This window comes from Aythya ferina (assembly GCF_964211825.1).
Source record: "Aythya ferina genome assembly, chromosome: 6".
NCBI classification, from domain to species: Eukaryota; Metazoa; Chordata; class Aves; order Anseriformes; family Anatidae; genus Aythya; species Aythya ferina.
The window spans coordinates 12,499,412-12,522,072 of record NC_140303.1 but is presented as its reverse complement, the minus strand read 5'-3'; the positions used below and the strand labels follow the sequence as shown (position 1 = coordinate 12,522,072).

General features: G+C 47.9%; 1 long non-coding RNA gene across 1 annotated transcript; it reads right to left on the bottom strand.

Annotated features, from left to right (window-relative positions):
• Positions 1-211: 211 nt before the first annotated feature.
• LOC311438945 lies at positions 212-22,082 on the bottom strand. Its single transcript, XR_014694450.1, has 2 exons — positions 21,996-22,082; positions 212-1,803 (listed from the first exon to the last, which is right to left on the bottom strand). It is a non-coding gene; the product is annotated as an uncharacterized lncRNA (long non-coding RNA).
• Positions 22,083-22,661: the final 579 nt, after the last annotated feature.

The following is a 22,661-nucleotide window of genomic DNA, read 5'->3' as shown; positions in this document are numbered from 1 at the left end:
CCATTGTCTGTCACCTTTGATATTTTCTGTGACTAAAAAGAGCTATTTTTGTGTTAGGAAGGTCAAAGTGAGAGCAGAGACATGGGAAGAGGGTGGGCAACTTCAAAGCTTGGCTCTGAAGTTTCTGTGGGCAGGAGAACAGAGCCGTGTGGACATAGCCAAAGCAGTGTCAGGCAACATTGCTTTGAAACAGAATCCTGAAAGCTGCTTCTGTGGTGCACAGGTCCTTCTAGAAGAAGGCTTCATGAGCCTCCAGAGGGTACCAACCACTTGGTGTGGAAGTCAGGCTGGTCCCAGAAGTCAGCCAAAAGTGGCATGGCTGAATATTGTAGCCATTAAGCTGTTTCCCATAAGAAGTAAGAGCCTGTGCTCCGGTTCAAAACCGTGAGTGTCTTGGTGTCTTTGTATGATGACTGTTCATGTTTGCCATGAGGGAAACTCTTGATACTTTAGCAGAAAGAAGAAAATGTTCTTTGCAGCTAATAACCCCTCAGTTGGGATGTCTGCTTGACTAAGTCTTCTTTACTCCACCCAAGAAACAATTATTAGGGCACAAATTTGACTGAAACATCAAAAGCAATCCCTTCCTCCATTTGGTGCTGGCACCTTCCATGCATCGTGCTGGCAACCTGAGATTTCAAAAGAAGCCAGCAAGTCAGGATTGTAGGGGAAAGACAGCCTGTGGCTTTTGGTTTTTGTAAGAGAGATGTCAATGAAAATTTCACTGCGGTATATCTATCAATTGCAAATTGCCATGTTGCTGTACTCCTCCAGAGACCCATTTTCTTGGGTGAAAGTATCGCACGTACTTGTTCAGCACACTGGTAGCAGACAGCCTTACCGCTCACAAGAAGTTGAATGCCCCAGTCGAGACATGGCACAGGATATGTGGTCTGCTGGGGCTTTTGTCCTGTAAGCAAAGTAGAAAAATAAGGCTACAGCTCCCATTAAATGCTATCATTCATTTTTTTCTGCTGATGTGTTTTAGGTTTGGGCTGAAGGATGAGAACATTTTTTACTTAAGGGCACTTGCAATTTTTTGGTTTGGCTCCCTTTCCCCTCCGTTAATCCTTGTACTGCTTGCTAGACAAGCAAAAACCTCACAGACACTTTCAATTGCAGCTTGGTTTAGCTGAGAGCCCGTTTTTCCATTCAAAATAGAGCTTCCGAATGAGGACTTGTGCGAACTGTCACCTACCAGCTTCTGCAGGGGAGGAATTCAGCTCTGCCAGGCTCCCCGATGCCTGCCTGCTGTAGAAAACAGATGCAGAGAAAAGCATCGCAGCACAGACGTGGCACCTTCACCCCTGCTCCTGGGGGCCCCTTGAAGTTCCCCCATTTTCAGCTGAAGACAAAGCCTCCTCCCAAAACTCCACCCAGATGCCTGATGGCAGCACAAGCCAGCTGACTTGGGAGATCAGGTGGGGAAGGTGATATCCCCTCCAGCTTCAGTAGGAGCAGAGCCGAGCTTGGGCAACATTTGAACGCTCTCTTTCCAGCTGCTCAACAATCACTGCAGGAGAATTTTTGCTTTGGAGTGAATGCAGACACACAACCTTTCCCCAAAAAACCTCTCATGGGAGATGTATGTTTTATTGCAGAGAAAGCCTGGCGATGAGCAGTGAAACCCTGTAAGCAACTGAGAGGATCCTGGGCACGCACCCAAAGCATCAGTGGCAAGAGGACCAGGAGGGGGGCAGTGGCACTCGCTCCATGAGGTCCCCAGGGGCTTGCTGGTGGCAGAGCTGGCACCTGGCTGTGTAGCGAGCCTCTGCTAGCACGGAGGTTTCATAAATATGATCTCTGCAGTGGGCAACAGGAGGAGACAGATGGAAGTCATTTAGGATGATTGTTTTTTCTCTCTCTCTCCAGCTTTTTGTTATTCACCCTCCACACACCTCACTCAAGCTCCACATGCAACTGCAGTTGCTGGAATAAAACAAATTGTCAGTCTGCAGCACTGCTGGAGGAGGAATGTGAGCACTGGAGTGCAGAATTTCTGGGAGACACAGCGTGTCCCGAGGTCCTGGAGCAGGTACAGCTAGACCCCAACATCAAGGCAGACTTTCCATCCAGTCTGAAGTAAGCAAATCTCACCTGCAGCTAGACTGGGGCCCCTATGGACAATCCAGTCTTCTGCACTCCCTCGTGCAATGCAATAGCACCAAGATGCTGTTTTCAGAGATGTTATTTTCACGTTCTTGTCACTGGTGCCCAGAACCAGGATGAGAGGCCCTGGGTAAGCCCAGGAGGCTCCTCTGAGCACCAGGCAGCCCCGAAAGCCCATTTCCATCAGCTCCGAGTCCAAACCCTCAAAGTAGACGCTGACCCAGCCCACAGTCACAGTGCAAATGCTGTGGCAGGGGCTGACAGAAAGGTGGCCCTCGAAGCATGGGCCATGCCTCATGTGGGACACCTTAGAAGCCCCAGAACATTGTCTGTGCAGATGTAGGACTTGAGGCCCCACATCCCCAGCATATCACCACAGGCTTGCTGAGTGCTGTTTACTCCACTAAGACAACTCACATTCTTCAGTGATTTGCAGAGCTGGGGTATGTATTAGCTTCCTGAAAGATTCACATAGTTGGCAAGGGAGCTTTGGAAGCAATTTCTTTTTTTTTTATTGCATTTTTTTGCTTATTGTTCTTTACCCTGCTAATAAAGAAGTACATTCCACAAGCTTGATGTCACTTAAGGGAAAAAGAATGAAGGTAGGAAATGAAAACACAATGGAAAGCAGAGCCATAGGCAGCATCATTGCTCATTGCCTTATTTCTTGACCAGTTTTCCAAATACCAGGCTCCTTCAGGATTATCTGCATCATAATTCAAGCAAAGACCTTTCATCATACAGCTCTTGAGCAGCTAAAACATCTCATTCACCCAAGGTCACAGCAAGAGAAGGTAAAAATATTATTTGATAACAAATAACGGACCCTCTTAGGAGACACAAATTTTCCATTACAGTCTTTAGTGAGTAGGGTTGGAGAGTTGGCATTAGCTCTTGGTTCCAGCAGCTTTGAGGTGCTCTGATACAGGTATCTGGGTTTGGTGTATCCCAAGAAAAGGGGACGTTTGTGGAAAAGAAGGCTGGATCTGTTTTGAAATCTTATCAGACAGCAGGTTCAAGGCCAGGCATATTTGAATGAAATACTCCAATTCCTCGCCGTCTCTGAGCTCATGCTGTAACTAGCAGGTATTCTGTTGCGTTTATCCATGGAAAAGTCCTTAGCCACACTGGTGAGAAGAGATCATGTTACTAGAGGCTGCAAGATGAAGCTCTAATGAGTTTTTAAGATAGATGAACTCTCTTGCTACAGGGCACGAGCTAGGGAAGACCTGGAAGAAACCTTTTGGGATGGTCATTCCATGCCTGCCTACTTCCAAGTTGTTTTTACCTGTTTTGGAGGCAGAGCACTGGGCTGACCATGCCAGCGGCTTGATCCAGCAGCCTCAGGCAATTTAAGAGACATTTTACTGCAGGTTATTCTTTCCTTTTTCTTAAGGCTTCTGTGCAAGACATTGTTAGGCAAGGTTCATACAGGACTGCATTCAACACAGTTTTTTGACTGCTGCACTTCTCATCTGATAGCTAATGAGCTGCCACAAGCTCAGACTCCAAACAGGATTGGGTATTGCTTTATTTCAGTTAAATGAAACTGGATAGCAGTGTTTTAGTGCCTCTAACTTCAAATCAACAGCCAGGTTTTCATTACCGAGAGAAATTAATTAAGTATTTGGATCTTGATTCAACAGCACATCCAAGTATATGCCTACATTTAAGCCTGTATTGGCAGTCGGGTTATTCCTTAAATTAAAAGGAGGTGAAGGCTTAATTACATTCCTGAATCAGGGGGTTCCGGCATGGAGAACTCAAATGTTAAATGTCAGCATGAAGGCAGATTCCTACGGCCAGCTACAAACCACTAGGATTTATAATCGCTTTATATCCTGGAAACGCTGACAGCTTTAAATATAGCACCATGGCTGTGATAAATTGTTGGCATTTTTTTCTGGTTAGCCTTTTGTAACTAAATTTAAGGTATCCATTTCAGCATGATCCAATTATGGAAGCATAATCGGAACGGCTCCCCATGCAAGAGGCCACATCTATTTTTGTCCGGGAAGCTTAAGTCTGCATTTCTGAGCTCATGATTTATGTCAGGCTTTAAATTAATAATAAGGCATCTATCCACAGGCAAATATTTGTATTGCAAGATCCATTCAGCACAGGCTCAGCAGCCGGCCAAGGCTTCCCAAATAGCAAAGATTCAGTTACAATGACAGCACAGATCCTATTTCAAACATCACCTGGTCTTGCACAACTATTGTCAGCTCCTTCTTGCTAAGGCGAGCCTGAAACTAATAGCATGTCAGCGTAAGCTATTGAGCCCCAAAAGATTCATTTCTGAGACAAGAGAGGCCATAGATCAGTTAGATTTCAGCCAGACTGTACCTTTGCCTGTGTTGCTGATGGGCATATTTCCACAGAGATTTCCAGTGACAAAATGCAGGTGTCCTGCCTTTGGGGACTCAGGCAGCTGAGCATGCACAAATATTAACCACACGCACAAACCCAAGGGAGGGGAAAAGCTGAAAGGGAGAAAGATAAACCCTGTAACCACACTGTTACTTCTCAGGAGCACAAGGCTGGGGACATAGCAGGTAGGGGAACAAGTTCCCCATCTTCATTGTTTTTTTTTGTTTGTTTGTTTGTTTTTTTGTTTTTTTTTGTTTTTTTTTTTTTTTTGAGTGGACACTCTCTCCTGCATTTATCAGTGGAAAATACACTGATTTCCTTTGCAAAGTGCTTTGAGATCTGCTGGTGACAAAAGCAAGGGAAGAGCCACACTGTTACCGCAAGCCAAGTTCAGGAAATTTTTTGCAGTTAGTCTTGTTCAGAGCAGCTCGTCCAGGGGTTAAGGATTTGTTCATTTTCTAATCTAAGGCCAGCACAGCTACAGCTTTATCTGTGGAAATGACACCTTCAGCCATCTTCCTCTCCATTCAGTAATACTACCAAACAAGCAGAACCACACAAATTAAAACAGAGGAGTTTCACCTCAAGCTAACAGCAAAACAAGGTGTTGGTGACCAACACTGAAAGATAAACCCACCTGAGCACTAGATTCTTCAGGGAAATCATAACCAAAGAGGAAGTCATATTGCACACAGGGTTTACTCAGAGGGTAAACTCCAAATAATTCTGCAACTGGTAAGTAATTTGGTGTCACAAGTGCCATACAACTTCTTTCCCTGAGCTGCTCAGTAGATCTAGGTGGAGGAGAGGAGCATTGGAGAAACATGGGACTCTGCTGAAACGTCTTGTCATGTCACATTTCATCTGAGCAGATGGCAAAGCTGCTCAAAGCAGGGACAGAGATCAGAAGATTAAAAGGCACAACTTTCACTAAATGTAATACATGACCTGCCTGTTTAAATGAGCCCCACACAAGAGAACCAGCCCCAAATCCTCTTTCCATTTGCATGTAACACCCATGTTACTCGGTGTTGGCCTGGGATGGAGAGCAGAAACACACCCTGTGGAACGAGAAGGGTGCTCGTGGCAGTGTGCTGCACACATTAGGATCAGCAAGGCACAGAGTTGGTGCCTGAACACGTACCTGGGCACAAACCTACCAGAAACCACGAGGGAAAGGGGCAGTCCCATTAGACAAAGGCCGCATCCCCTCAGAAACCAACGCTATGTCCATAGCACTGCTGACGAGCAGGTCTAGGCCAACGTTCACCTGAAGTCCACATCCACACGGGCACGGGGAGAAGTTTTAAGATGTGAGAAGGCCGAAAACTGCCTGCCGTTGATGTTTAGAAAGGATCTGAGCTGGGCTTGGTGCTATCCTGCCCAGCACTGGCAGTCACGCTGCCAATGTCCTCACAGCCATGATGCGGAAGCAGGTACACAATACACTAAAAAAGCCAGCACAGCCTCATCTCCTCGCCACCGGCAGACAGTCTTATCAATAACAAAGTTAACAATGCATTTAATTACATCTGGAAGCTCCTCTCCATTGCCTTTGGACCGTGGAAGAATTCATCAGCTTTATTTCTGCTTTTCCTCTTCGATTTTTTCTCTGGGAACTGTCAGCTTCCTTTAAATCACTTACACATTTCCACGAGGGGAGGTTCCCTATGTGTTCATCTCACACTGCTGTTTTACCACTGTGCAGGGCAGGCTAACAGCCATTTCACACAGGCAGGAAGTTTACCCTGAGCTTGAGCAAGGGTTCTGCAGTCCAAAAAGGAATCCGGAGGTGGAACTGGTGGCTGAACTTTCCCCAAAACTCACTTCTTAACTGCAAAGTGGTTCCCAAGCTGCTTTGCTGAAAATGAGCTGGTAAGCTCTGCCTTCGACTGTCACAGATGTTAAAGGAGACAGGCGTTTTTTCAACAAGTCACTGCTGCAAAGGGAAAACCCTTTGGATGAATGCAAGTTCATATACAGCCTCCCTCAGCTCCTGCTGAAGGGTGCTGCCCAAGCTGTCCCCAGGCATTGCAGGGAAACACGGGGCAGCATCGCCCTCAGGCATTCCCAGTTCGCCCTAATTAGTGAGATACGACCCATTTATCATTCCTTACTGCTTATCGACATCATTAATGCATCAAAGCCCACGAACTTTGTGACACCATTTCACCCTGTTGCAGACAGCTAGCTCTCCCCACAGCAGTGTGGTTTTCTCTCTGTTTTTCACACCGCCTTCATTCCCGCTGCACATCTTCTCCTACCTCCTCCACTGCACTCATTTCTCACCCTATCTGGTGATAAACCAAGCCCCAGTGTGGTTCATATCAAGGTCAAAACCACCTTGAGGAGATGGGCAAGCATTTGCTACAAGACAGCCTGATGTTGGTGGGGACAGATAACAACAGCAATTTGTTTTTTCTGCACTGGAGAACAAAACATTTTTTTCTTTTCTCCTAGATTTTCCTAATTGAGGGTAATTCTGGTGATGTTTTCCCTCTGCAGCTTGTTTGCTCAGGAATTTAGAGGGTTCAGTGGCAGTAACTAGAGACAAGCTCATTCAGTGTCATTATCCTTACTTCTTTTGGCAACACCATTAGTGAAAAGTCATGTTAAACAGCAAAGTGTGATGCTTTCCTTTCCATAACGAAGAACCGAGGGCTTCTCACCTCTACTTGGAGACTAAACGCAGCTGTGTTGAATGAATATGCCTGGACAAGCTACAAACTTCACAAGGCTGATACTAAAAAAACAAAGACAGAGATACCCCAAGGCACGACTGAGCCCATGGCTCCCTTACCCTGGGACACAGACAGCACCGGTGAAGCTGCAGTGCTGAGCCCCACTTTGATTTTCAAATAGCTCATTTATTCTCTCCTCACCGCTAGTCTCTGCAATTATTTGCCCTTAGCTTGCCCAGTTCAGGGCATGCAGCCTTTGCTTTGTCCTCTCACAGATCTGCCTGTGCAAGGGGTGAAATGAGCCCTGGCAGCAGGGACTGTTGCAAAAGTCTGTGGCTCCACTCAGATACCCAAACCTTCAGGAAGCATTTTCACAGCTCTGTTTGCTTTTAAAACACAGTCTGTTCCCTGACCCTTCATATCCTTGTTGGTCAAGCCACCCCATTAAACACACACACCATTCTTAGAGGGTCTGCTGGTGCAGACCCGGACTGGCTTTAATTTTCACCCCACAAAACAAAGAACAGAATCCCTGGACCCTTTCCCTCTGGTAGGACATCTCTCACAGATGCAGCCAGTCTCCTGCTATAGAGCTAAATTACCAAGTCCCAGTAAGAGCATCACAGGGTGGCTGCATCACTGCCACAAGGGTTTGCAAGAACTGGGAAAGAGCACAGGCCTGTCAGAGTTGCTTCTTACCAGCTCAGGGATCTACTGCCATGGGACCCTATTAGGTCTTTGCAGTTCTCCAGATTTCCCATGAGGGACGTTTCTCATCCTGTGTGCTTTCCACACATATAGCATGCTCTCCCCCCGTCCTATTTCACCAGCTTTCGCATTCTTACAGCATTAATGGAGAGATGCCATAGGCACCAAGCTGCTTTACCTGATAGCCAGTGATGCCAGTCTAGGCAGCCTCTCTGCAGGGAGCACCATTTCTCCCAGGAGCTGCCAAACCATCATCACATGCTTTGGGATCCCTCCAGGACCAACAGTGGAAGAACAGATGCAAGCTGGGATCCAGCCGGGCTATCTGACATAAATTCAGTAAGCTAATACCAACAAGAGTTGGGATTGCTTCAAAGAAAAAGAAGAAAAAAACATCACACCGCAGACTAATTTCTGTCAAGATTCCCATTGTTAACTAATTGCACCATCAAGAAAGATTAGGGTGACAGCTCATTTTGGAATAGTATCTCCCCCCAAGGGCCAAGTCATTTCAAACTGCTATGTTGGATAGCAGCAACTGCAGTACTCCAGCACATCCAACCTTGATAAAAGCCCAGATTCCTTAACATCTGGATAGTAGGGGCGAAAACAGCAAATGCAGAAAGAAGCAATCAGTGCAGAGTTTATTTTAATAAACTCTTCAAAGTTAAATAATCTCAGCTCTGATTAGCAATGGAGATTAAAAAATGTAAATATTTACCAGAACATCTTCAATATCCTCATGGAGTCAAAAGGCCAGCTTCTGCATACAGCATGTCAGTACTGCTATTGCAAACTCTGAGCTTTCAGCACTCGCAGACTACTGCAAAATTAGGCAAGCATCTTAACTATAATTACATTATTACAAAGCCAAAGTATTAGAGTTTTGTTTGCTTTCTTTTCCAAGTCTCAGATTTCTACATTTTCTTCCTCCAATGTGAGAATCAGAAGTCTCCTTTGACAAACACTGCAATTCCCAGCTATTCACTTAGCTCAAGGGGATAGCTTGTAATGAAAAAATAACAAGCATCACGATGCCTGTAGCCAGTCAAGGCTGTGAGACCCCCACTGCCTTCAGGGTAGCTGCCTTTGATTCTCCTTCGCTTCAGCAAACTCTCGTTCCAGCTCAGCTTGTTTACTCACCAGCCTGCCAGTCACCTGCCTTTCTACTCCGGGAGGCCAGCAGAGGTGAGGACAGGATATTTGCATCCCCATCACGCACACAAAACACCCTCTCCAGTCTGGCTTCACCAGGAGTTTTAAGCTCAGATCTTATTCTGGCTCTGCAGTGAAGGGACATCTACCCTGGGTTGCTGGTGTCACCAGTTCCCAGTACAGTCACATCAAAAAGAAATCAGTTCCCTGGCACCTTCACCAGATTTGTAGGCACATTATTCGAGGAGGCTTAAAGATACTCTTAATTAATAAAAGCAGTATGAAAGGGCTGGGTTCTGTCTTACCCTCAGTAGTAAGATTGCATCTCAAAAACCTCACCATGGACACAGTGCCCAGTGTGTGCGTCTGCTTTTGGGTTAGACTGTGAACTTGGGGGTGAGACAAAAACAGGCAGGCTCTCCCTGCTTACATGTTAACATCTTCTGCACCTTTCTTTCAATGTTTCACATTTCACAATTCACAGTTTTTGTACCGCAGAAGAAGTAGATCAAGATGCCACAGATGCCAACTGCCTTTTGGTCCAGGCTTTCAAACTCACTCTCCAAGGCCATCTGCCTGCAGGATGGAGCCCTTTATGCTACTGGGATGAACAGCATCACAGCTTTGTGCTTGCTCCCCACTCCCCTCTTCCTTGCCACCCTTCTTTCCAAGGACAGCTTGCAGGATAAGACCCTGCCTAAATCCTCTCCGCCACCGCTGTGGTGGGGTTGGGGTGTCACTGATGGAAAAAAAATAAATAAATAAAAAAAGAGACTCTGCAGAGTGAAGTCATTGTGGGCCCAAGGAGGCATGAAAGCTGTGCAGCCAGGGAGTGGCATATGGCAGTAAAGCTGACCTGAAGAAGCAAAGTGGCATTTACTTGCTTCAAAAAGAGTGGCATTTGCCATGGCCTGAGTGAAGGGAAGGAGAAGGGCTTGTTTTTTTTTTTTTTCCCCCTTCTGGTTATTGAGAAACGCATGCACCTTTCCTGAGAGAAAAGGAAAGGAACGGCTCCTCACATACATTGGTTTCTAGTCCCTTCACCAGGGTCCTTGCTCTTCTCTGAGCACAATCCAGCAATTCAATGTCCTCTGAGGGGTTCAAAACTGAGCCCAATATGGAATCATTGCATGTGCTGGGCCTGCTCCCACCCACTGCAAGCTGCAGCCCTGCCTGCATGGCCTCATGTCCATTCCCAGGCACAAGCAGGCTCCCAGCTTCAAGGCCCTAAGATCCTTGCCTCCCCCACACAGGCCTGCTGTGTCTGCAGAGGCCAGCCCTCTCCCTGACACAGAGTTTGTCCAGCAGGGAGCTCCCTGGAGGCCATGAGGTGTGCCCCTGAGGCAGAGGTGGGCCTGCCCAGCCATCTTAGTGCCCCACCAGAAAGCCAGCCTAAAGGCCTGTCTGCTGGCAGAGCTCAGATTCTACCCCAAATCTGACACTCGGCACTGCTAAATAATCCATCTCCTTCTCATGCCTCCAACAGAGGGAAATCTTTGCTTTTTGAGGCATGGGGCAGCGGTGATGCATAGGGGTACTCAGCAAGACACAGGCCTTCATTTGGGCACTTCTTGCCATGCACTTGTTCTTATGAATTAGCAACACTGGGAGTAAAATTGGAGTCAGATAGAGTGAAAGTCATGCCTAATAAACCTGCAAAAGCCACGAGCTTGCTGTGATTTAAGAGGCAAAACCTACCTATCCACAAGTTAAGAGACAGCACTTTATGTCTTCTTTTACAAAAATCTGTTTCAAGTTGAGATTAGCTCAATTCAATGTGAGCAGAATATGCAGTGCTCTCCGAAGAGGCCGTGTGCTAAAAGTTCACACAGTCATCACTAAAAATGGTGTTTTTACTGTCAGAAATCTTGAACCGAGAAAGAGGAATCTGAGCCAAGTGGGATTTTTGACCTGTTCTATTGTTGGACCACTTCCCACTTAAAGTCTTAAGGTTGAGTTTCACAGCAAGCCAACCATTTGATTTGGCAGACGTGTGCTAGGGCCAGGCCTGACTTTTAAGTAATGCTGAGCCGTAAAAAAAAAAAGAAAATACACAGCTCCACAATACAAAAAAAAAAAAAAAAGCTGTTCTTGAACGGCAGTCAAGAGGGACAATAAGTCTTCTCATGTTGGGAAGAATTAGCCAGCCTTTCCTTCCCACTGAGCCAATGCAAGGAAGGGAAAGGCTCAGCACATGGCCAGCAACGCCGACACCCAGAGTAAACAGAGGTGAGCTGCAAAGTTGTCTCCGGACTGAGCTCGCAAACAATGGGGCCCAAAGGGAAATGGAAAAGCAAATATTAATGTTTTGCCATTCACATGGCCTCAGAGAAAACAGAACAATGCCTTTAGTTGGACAACACCTTGATGTCTTCCTCCTGCTCTAAAATGTCATCTTAGGACTCGTGATTTCTTTGGATGAAGCAAGCAGTTGTTGAGGGCTGCCTGCTGCCCAGTGAGCCCTGCTGCCTGTTTTTCCCATGCCAGAGGAAAGGAGAACATGTTTATAAAAGTATTCCCCAGGCACAAAGTCACGCTCCTCCCTCTGAAGCAAAAATCAGAAGCAAATGAGAATCCCTTTGACCTTGATTGTGGCCATGAGGCCCTGATGAAGAAACACATGCACCAGCTCCTTTGGAACTTGGTAGAAAAAGGATGAATAAAACTTAATGAAAAAATAAACCTGGGAACAACTTCAGGGAGTGGCAGAGATAAGGTTTTGGCCCGTTCTTCCCTCTACCTCTTCTCTGTCAGGGTGTTGCAATGTGGCTTTATCAGGCAGTCACTGCTCCATGAAACCAGTCAAAACTGAGGAGCTCTGCTGAGGGATGGCAGTGTCTCCTGTGCCGTTACAGGACTGTGCAAGCCATGCTGAGATGCAGCTGGGCTCTTATCCCACCGTAATTGTTCCAGAGGCAAAGGAGACAGAGCAGGAGGGGAGCAGAGAGCTCTCGTGCTTGGGCATTTGGGAGAGGAGGTTGGCATGGAAACTGCTGTGTGATTAAAGCCTCCCTCTCCACTCTGCTCTGTAGGAGAGGCTGCATCGTGCTGGACTTTGCTCTCATTGTGACTCTTACAAAGCGAGCCGTCACAGTTTCTTCCTGAAATTAGGCTGTTTCGGCAATGTGCCCCTCTCTCAGAAAAGATGTGGCAATGCTGTCATCTACCATCACCAAACAGGAGCTGACCTGCAGCCACGTCTATCCCAAGCTCTCCTTTGCTCCATATTTTTTTTTTTTTTTTTAATTGCTGTTTGTCTGTTTGCTTTTCCATAAACCTCCCTGCTTGGGATGAATCCCTGTTTTATCATTCTACCATTCTTTTCACAAGTCAAATGGGCTGCAGTAAGTTTTAACCTAGTAAAGTCAGAGGAATACACTGAAAAGTCTCAACAGCAGTGTTTCCTCTGCGTAGCAGCCAATAAATCATGCTGTCCCCTGTAATGGAGCAGGTTCATTAAATTGTACCACTTTGATGTTATCTCGCTGGCTGAGATGCAGGGAAGTCTGGGAAAACACATGATACTTTGAGGGGAAAACATTTGTTTTGTTCATTAGTATGCATTAGAGCTTGCCTGCCTAGGAGCTAGTCACCGCACAGTAAATAAAGCAGCTCTGATTTCAGGTGAAAAGCAAGAGCAGTATCTCCCTAGCAGCTGGGGTTAGCCAAAAGCCATCCTCAGGCTCACATTTTTACAGAGATCTCCAGCCCTGACACCCCATCACTAATTTCTGCAGCCCGTCGGGGGGCAAAACACAGGGCCCAATGTCCAGTCCTGGGACTTGCTACTAAAATGAGCCCACGGGGATGGAGAGTGATGTGCCAGAGCTCCAAGCTGGTGTGCACGGTGAGGACATAAGGCACATAGGGTGCAGGCACCCTGAGAGGCAGCTGGTGAGCTGAGGGGGGACACAGGTGGCATTTTCCCCACTGAACACTGTGCTTAGCTTTTAGAGCATCTCCTGTGTTTCCAGGAAACAAAGAGAGCTGCTGGGATGTGCTTGTTCTGGGGTGGATGTCTCTCATCACTGCAAAATGCTGCATGTTGCTTCAATTATTAACATTAAAAAAAAAAGGCAGCTAAATCACTGTTCCCCCCTCTTTATATAACAATTTGTTATCCAGCAGCAGCTGTAGTTAGCATTAGGCTGGAAAATAGATAAATAAATAAAAACGGTGAAAATAACATTATGGGATTGCACCATCAAGTGTTCAGATATTAAACTGTGCTGGGATAAAGCTTGCCTCAAACAGTCTTAATCTGGGTGCCTTCAAGTGGGTCCTCAGCACTCCACAGGAGCTCTGAGGCAGGGAAAAACCATGTAAGGAACGATGACAGGCAGTAGGAGGCTGATTTCAGATTTCTGCCCTATAAAACATGGAGAAAGTGACAGAAAAATAAGCTTTTGAAAACTGAATTCATACAAACTCATCCAATTGTGCATCTTCATTTCTGATGTAATTTATATTGACAGGGAACTCACTCCAGTGATAGTTTTTTTTTTTTTCCCCTTTAATTATTCAAGTGAACTCGGGCTTGGAAGATTTCAAATTAACATAGACAGCAGCAAATGGAGGTGTCAAGTCTCACCCTCATGGGAGAAATCTGATGGCTGTAAGTAGGCTGCACTTGCCTATCTGGCAAAAGTTTGGATACACACAATCCTCTTGCTCTGAGTGTGGTACCCAAGAGGAACATGGTTCATTTAATTGCACCATGCTTTTCCTACATCTGCTCTGCTGGAAGACTGTCCCAGAGACTCTCCTCACCAGCTTTCCCAAAGCTCGGATGAATTATGGACTTCAGAGACCCCCAGCTTCAGCCAAACATGCCAGGAGCTGCCCAGGGGGTTAAAGTAGCGATCAGGGAGAGAAAGATGGAAAACAAGACTCATCTGGAAAACCCAGCTTCGAATGGTCCAGTACAAGAAATGAAAGCTAGATTTCAACTTCCTTACAGTGGGAAACAAGTCAGAAGTAGCTCATACATATATGAGCTGTCAGTAGATGACCTGAATTTGGCAATGAGGGCTGGGCACGGATGTTCTGTTGAGCCCCCTTAAGCTGGGGAGCTGTAGACTCACAGACCCCAAACTCCTAGCTCTGAGATGTGGCTGCAGCCCAACATCCAAGTGCCAAATATATCAATAAGTAAAGGTCAGCGTGAATACACGATCAACCACACGCTGCTGTAATTGCACTGCTATAGCTGAGGCCTCTCCTCCTCACTAGCAATAAGAATTGCAAAATTATATCATGGGAACTAATGATTCCCTTATATATTTGGGGGAAGAAATGCACACAAAGAGGTGAATGTTAAATGGAAATAAAATTGATAGATTTAAACCGCCGACTCAAATTACGAGGCGAGACAGTGAGCCTGTGATTTAAATAATCTTTTCTGACAATAAGGCAAGAAAGATACCATATATCTTCCTAGTCGACTTCTGTTACCATCACAGAGTAATATATGTCTAAAATCAAAAAGCCAAGTGCAATTTCTCTACCCTAGGACCTGCTTTGCAATTTCAAATTCTATGTATATAGAAAACAATTACTGCAGACTGATGCCTTACCACATATTTTTTTATGACCTACTTGAATAGTGTCTGCTACCCCCCCCCAGAATCCTATATAATCACCTCTCCTTCCCCAGAGGCAGCCTCATTTTATGTTCTGCTTTCCTTGCTGATGGCAGGGCGCTGGGAACTGGTGCCGGCAGCGTGCAAGGGCACAGCCAGGAATGCAGCCTCCGAAATGGCTGGCTGGGCATGTGCCCTCCTCCAAATATGTTCTCATACCCACATATTTCAAAGGCAGCAGCTAGGTGGCCCAACTATGGCTCAGACATGGGCCAAGAGAGGCCGGGGGGGTCCAGGATGAAAGCACATTAATTCTTTCTACAGGGAAGAGCTCCGGGCACCTCTTTGAACAGCCCCAAGTCCCTGCAGAGATGCAAGTGAAAATGGAGCTTTCGGAAACCTCCGCATCTCCCCAAAGCCCTGCCAGAACTGATGACAAGGTGATACTTTTCCGTGCTTTTAAACCAGCAGAGCACAGCCTGGGACTTGGCTGGGTGACAGACCTTGGCCGGCAGACATTCACGCAAGCGAGCAGGTCACAGCAAAAGCATTTTTTAAAGAGAAATATATTTTGAGGGGTATTTCCCTAGAGGCATTCCTGCCATTCCCTGTCATTTCCTGGCTGCAGCAGCTGAGTCACAGCTGGCTCCAGAGGGCTGAGAAAGTTCAGGAGGAGAAAGGTCACTGGTTTTGGTGTCTCAGGTGGCCTCTACTCAAAATCAGAGCTGAAGGTTTACAGGTGATGGTGCAGAGCCCCTTGCTCCCACACTTGTTCCTCCCCAAATCCCCAAGGTCCTTCCCTTTCCCCACTGTTGGTTACTCCACTAGACACCCTTAAGCCCTGTGCAATCCCAAACTGCTCCTGCAACCCACTGCGTGCCCTGTGCCCTCAGTCCCAAAGGCCATTGACTCGATCGGCTGTCAGCAGGAAAATTTGGGCACTTCTCATCATTTGTCCTCCCGGACCAGGCTCAGTGCCAGCGGTGCCACTGGTTTGAGCGGTAGAGCGTGATGACAGGGACATTTTTAAAGGAGAGCAAATCACCAGGCTGCTGCTCCTCAGAGCCTCTTTCCTCCGGTTTAAGTGGTGCTAATGAGGGAGGTCAATCCGCTTCCATTTGGCCCTGCTGGGCAAGCTGGGACATTTCTCTCTTTTGACAAAAAAAAAAAAAAAAAAAAAAAAAAAAAAAAATAATAATAATAATAAAAAGCCTCCTAGAGCAGACTTTCATTTTTAAAGTTGCTCAGCAAGCATGTCCCTTTCTGAGGAGCAAAATGCTTCCAGAGGCTGCGGCAGGCATGGCTGCACATTCCTGTGCCCCAGAAGATGGCAAGAAGTAGCCTAGGGCAACAGGATCCTAGGACAGAAGTAGACTGGAAAAAAGTCTGCTCCCCCTGCCCAGGACTGCAGGAGTTAGGCTCTAGGTAGCAATGTGGTGAGAGCCACAAGAAAATTGCAAGAGATGGCGCTGCCACGGCCCTGCAAGGGGCTGGGAGCCCGGTGCCTGCTGCTCAGCGCCAATGTCTGAGATGCAGCCTTCAAGGTCACCTTGTGGTGTGCTGGGGCTGTCCTGCACCCCAGGGACAGGGACATGGCAGGGCAAAGAGGGGACACCAGCAGGATCCTTGTGTGGGGACTAGTGTCTTGCTAAGGGGCACATCAGAAAGGATGTCTTGAAGCAACAGATTTGGAGCCCTGATCTCATATTCCAGCCATCTCATATCCCAGTGACCTACACAGGAAGCAGTCCCATTTCCAGAAGATGCCAGACAACGCTAGGTGTTCGGATAAAACACAGCCTACACCTCCCCATGCAGCCAAATCCCTCAACCTTGGCACACAGTCCCCGGGGAGCTGCCTTTCCTTGCTGTTGCAGCAGCTGGAAGTGGCTCAGGAGCTCCCATCTTCACAGCAGCAAACTTGGGCTCCCAGTTCCTCCTCCATGGGCAATTTACTGGGCTTTTGGGGCTGTTCCCCTGCCCTTTCTTGAGGGGAAAGATGCTGCCTCCTCCACGTGTACTGGATGTTTCCAGGCAAGAATCAAATGAAGCCAAACAATTTGAGGGAGCTAAAAATGGCTGGGGAAGCAAGAGTGCATGGGAGACATATCACTCATTCCTGCCACTGTCATGTGTCTCAGCCCCTGGAAAACCCACCAAAAAGGCAAAAGTGTTTCCACATTGCTCTAATAAAAACCTAGCTTGTGAGAGCAGTGGTGGCCTGAGCTGCAGGCACTCAGCTCAAGACAGACAGACGTGTGGAGCCGCTTTGGTGCGTGATGCACCAGATCTCCCCAGGTGGGTGTTTACAGAGGACAGGATAAAAATAAGCAGCATGCCATGGCAGCACAGCTGGGAAAACATGTCAAGTAACATTTCTGGGAGAGGCATATCAGGGCGATGGATGTATCAGGCCCTTCAGGTGGCTGCTTCTGGGTGCGTTTGCTTTGGCCATACAGGCAGGGACTTCTGGCCAGCAACGCGGTGCAGGGCAGGCTGTGCAAAATGGCTTTTGTCACCCGTGTAAAGGTTGATTATAAAACAGCAGTCACTTTTTATTTATCCTGGCTGAGTGCTATTATATTTGTCAGGTGAGGTGAGAAGGCCAGCATGGAAAATGAGAGCTGGCCCCATCAGGCACCGCAGCCTCCTTGGCACCAAAACCTCTCCTGTGCGATTAAGAGATTTTTTTTTTCCTTAATTAAAAGGAGAGGTGTGTTTTAAATAGTGGTTTTGGTCCAGTTCGAGAAAAAAAAAGAAAGTGTGGACTGATTTATGGTCAATTCAGTGCAAATTCCCTTTGAACCATCTTGAAAAATGCCATCCTACAGCCTCCTGCAGAACCAGCGATACTGACACCATACAACACCCCAGAGCCCTGGGGTGGTTTCTTAAAAATCCTGAAGGATTATTCAGTTTTCACAATTCTTACCTTTCTACTCTGTAACTAGCTCCAGAACCATTATTATTATTTTTTTTCAAGGAAAGCAAAGATTCACAAATAATCACCTCTCCCAAGGTTTAGACCCTACAGAACAATATAAAATACTGCAAGAAATAAAGTAAGAAATAGTGATGACACTGTTTCTCAGGAGATCTGTTTTTTTACTTTATTGCTACGGATTGCTGATTGATAACAAGCCTCCTAGAAATATTCATCTTTGGAAAAGGAGGGGGAAAGAAGCCCGAAACATCTCTAAATTCCCTGGAGCATTTCCATTTGGTGAACAGGCTCAGTGTGCCTGACACTAATTAATTAATCTTCTCAATCTAAATTGCTTCTTCTGCATCCCCAATCTACAGCGGAACTTACACAAGACCTGAATACATAAGAGGGGGAGCTGAATTTATTTAAAGTATCGTTTGGTAGCATCAATTTGCTCGTCTTCGTTTTGGAAACACGGAAGCCTGTGCTTTGTGGCTGTTGTCTGTGAGCTGCAAAATTTGCTGGGATTATTTAAAAATCTTGGGTCATCTCTGCCTTCCTGGAAAGGGAATTTGCTTGTGTGTGTGTGTTTAACTTCTAAATAAAATGGGAATCAGTGGAACAGCTTTCAGCACAACTGGGCTCAGCGCTTGCTGCCTATTGTGGCCTAATGGCAAAGCTGTAGTTAATTTGGATCAGGGGAGACTTTTTACAGCTTGTCACACGAAATAGATACAGATATTAAAGCAAATAACATCTGATGAGCTCCAGACTATACCACTGAGTGTGCTCAGGGGAAGCGACCCCAAGGTCCACCTGCCCCAGCCCCGCTCCAACAGGGCCACCCCGAGCAGGGTGCCCAGCCCCAGGTCCCGGCGCCTCCTGAAGCTCCCCAAGGAGGAGCCCCCCCAGGCTCTGGGCAGCCTGTGCCAGGGCTGCGGCACCCGCCCAGCCCAGCAGTGCTGCCTGGTGCTCAGAGGGAGCCTCCTGGGCTCCAGGCTGTGCCCAGGGCCTCTGGGCCAGGCCCTGGGCCTGCTGGCCGCACTGTGCCTAAGGCAGCCCCGGTGCCGCCAGCCCTCTTGGTGCCCAGGGCACGCTGCTGGCCCGTGCTCAGCGCGGTGCCCACCAGGCCCCCAGGGCCCTTCCTGCAGAGCTGCTTCCCAGCTGGGTGCCCCAGCGTGTCCCGGGGCCTGGGGCTGCTCCTCCCCGGGGGCAGCACTCGGCACCTCTCCTGCCTGGGCTCCCCCAGGCTCCTGCCAGCCCAGCTCTGTCCCTGTCCCTTGGGGTCACAGGGCCCTCTGCCATATCAGCCACCTCAGGACTGGACCTGGTGCTGACCCCAAATGAAACTCCAAATGAAACTCCAGGAAAAGCAGCAGTGACCCAGGCTTTTAGGGCCAGGCTTGCCCTGCGGGGACAGCAGGGACCGTGCCCATGCAGCAGTCAAACGCTTCCCCCTAGCGCCGCAAGAGCACAAGAGCAGGAGCCCCAGCACGCTGTGACTGCAGCAAGCTGTGGGCTGAGTTTATATCCCCGTTTAGGGCATGTTTTTGTGGGTTTTGTTAATGTTTTTGGTTTATTTTCTCTCGGTTATTCTGCTTGTTTCCTCACAAGTCAGACACAAGGGGCACTGAAATGCAAACAGCCCTTCTCCCACCCGGCTTCCTGACGCTGTGCCCCCAGGTGCTTGAACTACAAAGGTAGTTACTAGAAGTAGTAACTACGCTGCCTGTCTCTGGGCCATCACCAGGTGGCCCTAGAAAACAGCCTATGTCAGTCCTGAATCTTGCTGAGCCGTAACTCAAATTGCTTTTATTTTCCAGCAAGGTTTTGGCTTTCAGAGCAGCATGACAGGCTCGTGCCATCTGCAGTTCATCCCTCTTAACCAAAGGAAAATCCAAATCCGAAAGGAGAATTCACGCAAAGATTTCCAAGTCCTTCACTTGCCAGTTATCGCAGGGGGCTGTGACCCAACCATGTGCCCTGGGGGTTGTCATCCTCCTTAGGAAGTAACACAGCACTTATGGGAAAAGCAGTCGTAAAAATCCTTTGCTGCTGCAAAGCCCACACACCGGCTGTGAGCTTTGCTTTCTGCTGGGAAAACCGAAGGATTTCCATGGGAGCAAGAGGCTGTGGGAGGGACCCCAAAGCATCTGCCCTGGGGTGAAGAAGTGCTGGCTCTCAGGGCTGCGACAAGAAACGTCTGACCCCAGCTCTTTGTCTGCCTCTCCAACCAGCTAGAGGAATTTAGTTCAGTGAATATAAAAGGCCAAAAGAGGGCAGCTTTTAGCTCGGATTCCTTCCCCAGCCCAGCTAACAGATGTGCTGGCCGGGGCAGAAATGTGCAGCTAGGACCAGGGCACCCACAGGGCGAGCCTACAGCACCCCATGGCTCTGTGCCTCTGGCTTTCTCCCCACTGCCAGCCTGTGTGGATCTCACAAACATCACCATGGGCCTCCCCCAGGGCACAGCTACACCACTAAATCCTAAATCAGACACCTTTCCAGGTCATGTCCCCCCACGGTGGCCTTCCCAAGGCTGACCCTTCATGCTCATCTGCTAACACAGGCTGCCTCCCTTCCCCAGGGATGGCATGCCATGGTGAGGAATGGCCCAAAAGCATCCCTCGTGCTGTAACTCCAGCCTTGTGAAGTGCACACGCAGCCTCAGCCCCGGTTCTATGCTTTATTACATGTCCCAGGCCCCACTCGCCTTAATTACAACTTGGTTGCATCGAGCCTCTTGTATCAGGGAAAGGCTGCTGTGCATTAATCGAGTGAGAATTAGCAGCCCAGATCTGACCTCCAACATGATCCTGGTGTATTTTATCTCTAAATCAGGCTATAGCTGGCTAAAGTAGCTGTAAACAACTGTACAACAGCTAAACACAGGTAAATCAGCTCAGAACAGGATTTTCCCCTCTAATCACCTTTAAGGGGAAAAAAAAAAAGGGGGGGTGGGGACAGGAGCAAACAAGGTACTCTGATATTTTTGGGGGGTTGAGCAGAAATTGGTGGTGCAAATCACACAAGGAGGCAATCTGAGATACTGGCATGCCACCAGAGAGCACGGGGTGATTCATGAGCCCTAAATCCCCACCAGCGCTGCGCTTTCACTCTCTCTGCCACGCGTGCAGCTAGGTAGGCTCCCAGATTTACTGCCCTGGGAAGGGTCTGGGAAATTGATAGTTTTTCTAAGCCTCACGCTTATCGCCGGCAGCAAAGCTAATCCACTTTTCTTTCTGTGAGAGGGTTGCAGAAAAACTGTGGGGCAAAATCTGCAGCTTTGAGCTGGAGTGACACCAGAGCAGGGCATGGCTGAGACCCGGTGCTATAGGAACAGGAGTGAGAATATATTGGCCATGTAGGTTGTGTCTGCAGACAAACCTGAACCACCCTTGTTCATCCTGCCTGTGTGTGTCTAACCATCCCAAATTCATCATCCTTTCCCCTGTGTGGGTGTGTTTAGTCTTTGAGTTTCCAGGCTGCCACCATACCTGGCTGCACAGGAATTGCAATCAGCTGGACTCAGGCTTCCCCAGGCCTTTTCTCCTCTTCTGTGAGATGGGGAAACGATTACCCCAGCCAGAAATGTCCCCGTCACCCTTCTGAGGGCAGCGGGCAATTTATGTGCACGGAGCCCCTGATGCAGCAGATAAAACCCAAGGCTGCTAAATCCTCCACCCCTACAACACATCTGTGCTTAAAGGAAGACATCCTCCTTTGCTCACCCTCTGCACACCAGATTTTATTCCTTCCAGCTCAGGCAACCAAACAATCAGTCAGGACAGCCAAATGAGCCCATTTTTTCTTTTCTCTCTCTCTTTTTTTTTTTTTTTTTTTTTTTTTTTTTTGTGACCACAGAATACCAGCACTGTTTTGCTCCATCCAGCACCAGAGCAGTCCCTGGCAAAGCCCTGCGAGCACACCGGCCTCGCTTCTCCTCCCGCTGCACTCACTCGCGGCAGTAGGACCCAGCACTCGCCGTGCAAAAATGACGTCTGTCATCTCAGCAAATAGCAGGAACAAAGGCACAGAGCGCTCCTCTTTTGTCTGTGCCTGCTCAAGTCAGGCAAAGGTTTTGTTCCTCCTGCAGAATTGCAGGGTTGGGGGGGGGGGGGGGGGGGAGCGACAGGCACAGTCAGGGCTTTGATGCAAGCATAGTGCAAAAAGAGAGTCGTTTTTGGTGCAAATCCTGGCATAACCTGTCAAAAAGCCCTCATGCTCAACTGCACATGCTTTAACCTGCAAGCCTGCGCTTGGTGTGGGTTTGCAGAGGCAATTTCTGGGCAGGTTCACACAGAGGAGGTCCCTCTTTGTCCAGCACATAGGTATGTGCTGGTATTCTGCCACAGGATGCAGAAAAGGCTACGCTTGTAAAGCTTCAGAGATGGGTGGTAGGAATTCATGGAGAAAAAACAAAACAACAAAAAAAATACACCAAAAATTATAATACACACCTACCCTGTTCTTGTGTTCCTCCAAGGGCCCCCACTCCTCATTGCTTACAGGGCCACAGCACTGGGCTGTTTTCATGTGAAATCCTTTGAAATTTTTTTGATTTTTTTTTCCTCATTTGTGACTGTTTTAGCATTTCCTGGAGATCAGGCTGCAAAACTGGCTTTAAGCTGGTTCTTGAAGGGCTCTGCTTGGCCTGAGGAGAGGCATCTGAGGTCAGGAAATGGAGCTCAGCCGCTGAGCTGCAGATGAACGGATTATTCATCACTGCTGAATTAGGAGCACTTGTGGATTCAGTCATTTCCCCACTATCACGCTGCTTTTATCCATCCTTCCCTCCAGCCCTCCGCCCGCCCCTAAGGAGCTCCTGGGGACCTCTTAGGATCTTTCTCCTCTGAGCCATGAGACCTCCTTGGCCCTAGGAGTCTGCAGAGGGTTGGACACATGGTCAGTCCCTAATGAACATTCATTACCTGGCTTCATTAGCCAGGGAGGGCTGTGGCCGAGCCTGGGCAGGTCCTCAGGAAGGAAGGGGAGGTGGAAGGGAGGGAAAGCAGAAAGAAGGGGGCAAGAAAAGGTTGCTGAGCACAACAGCTCCAAGTGTGCCATCCCCCAAAAGCCTCCCAAAGGACTGTCAGAGCGAGATTCCCTACAGCATATTCCTCATCCAGG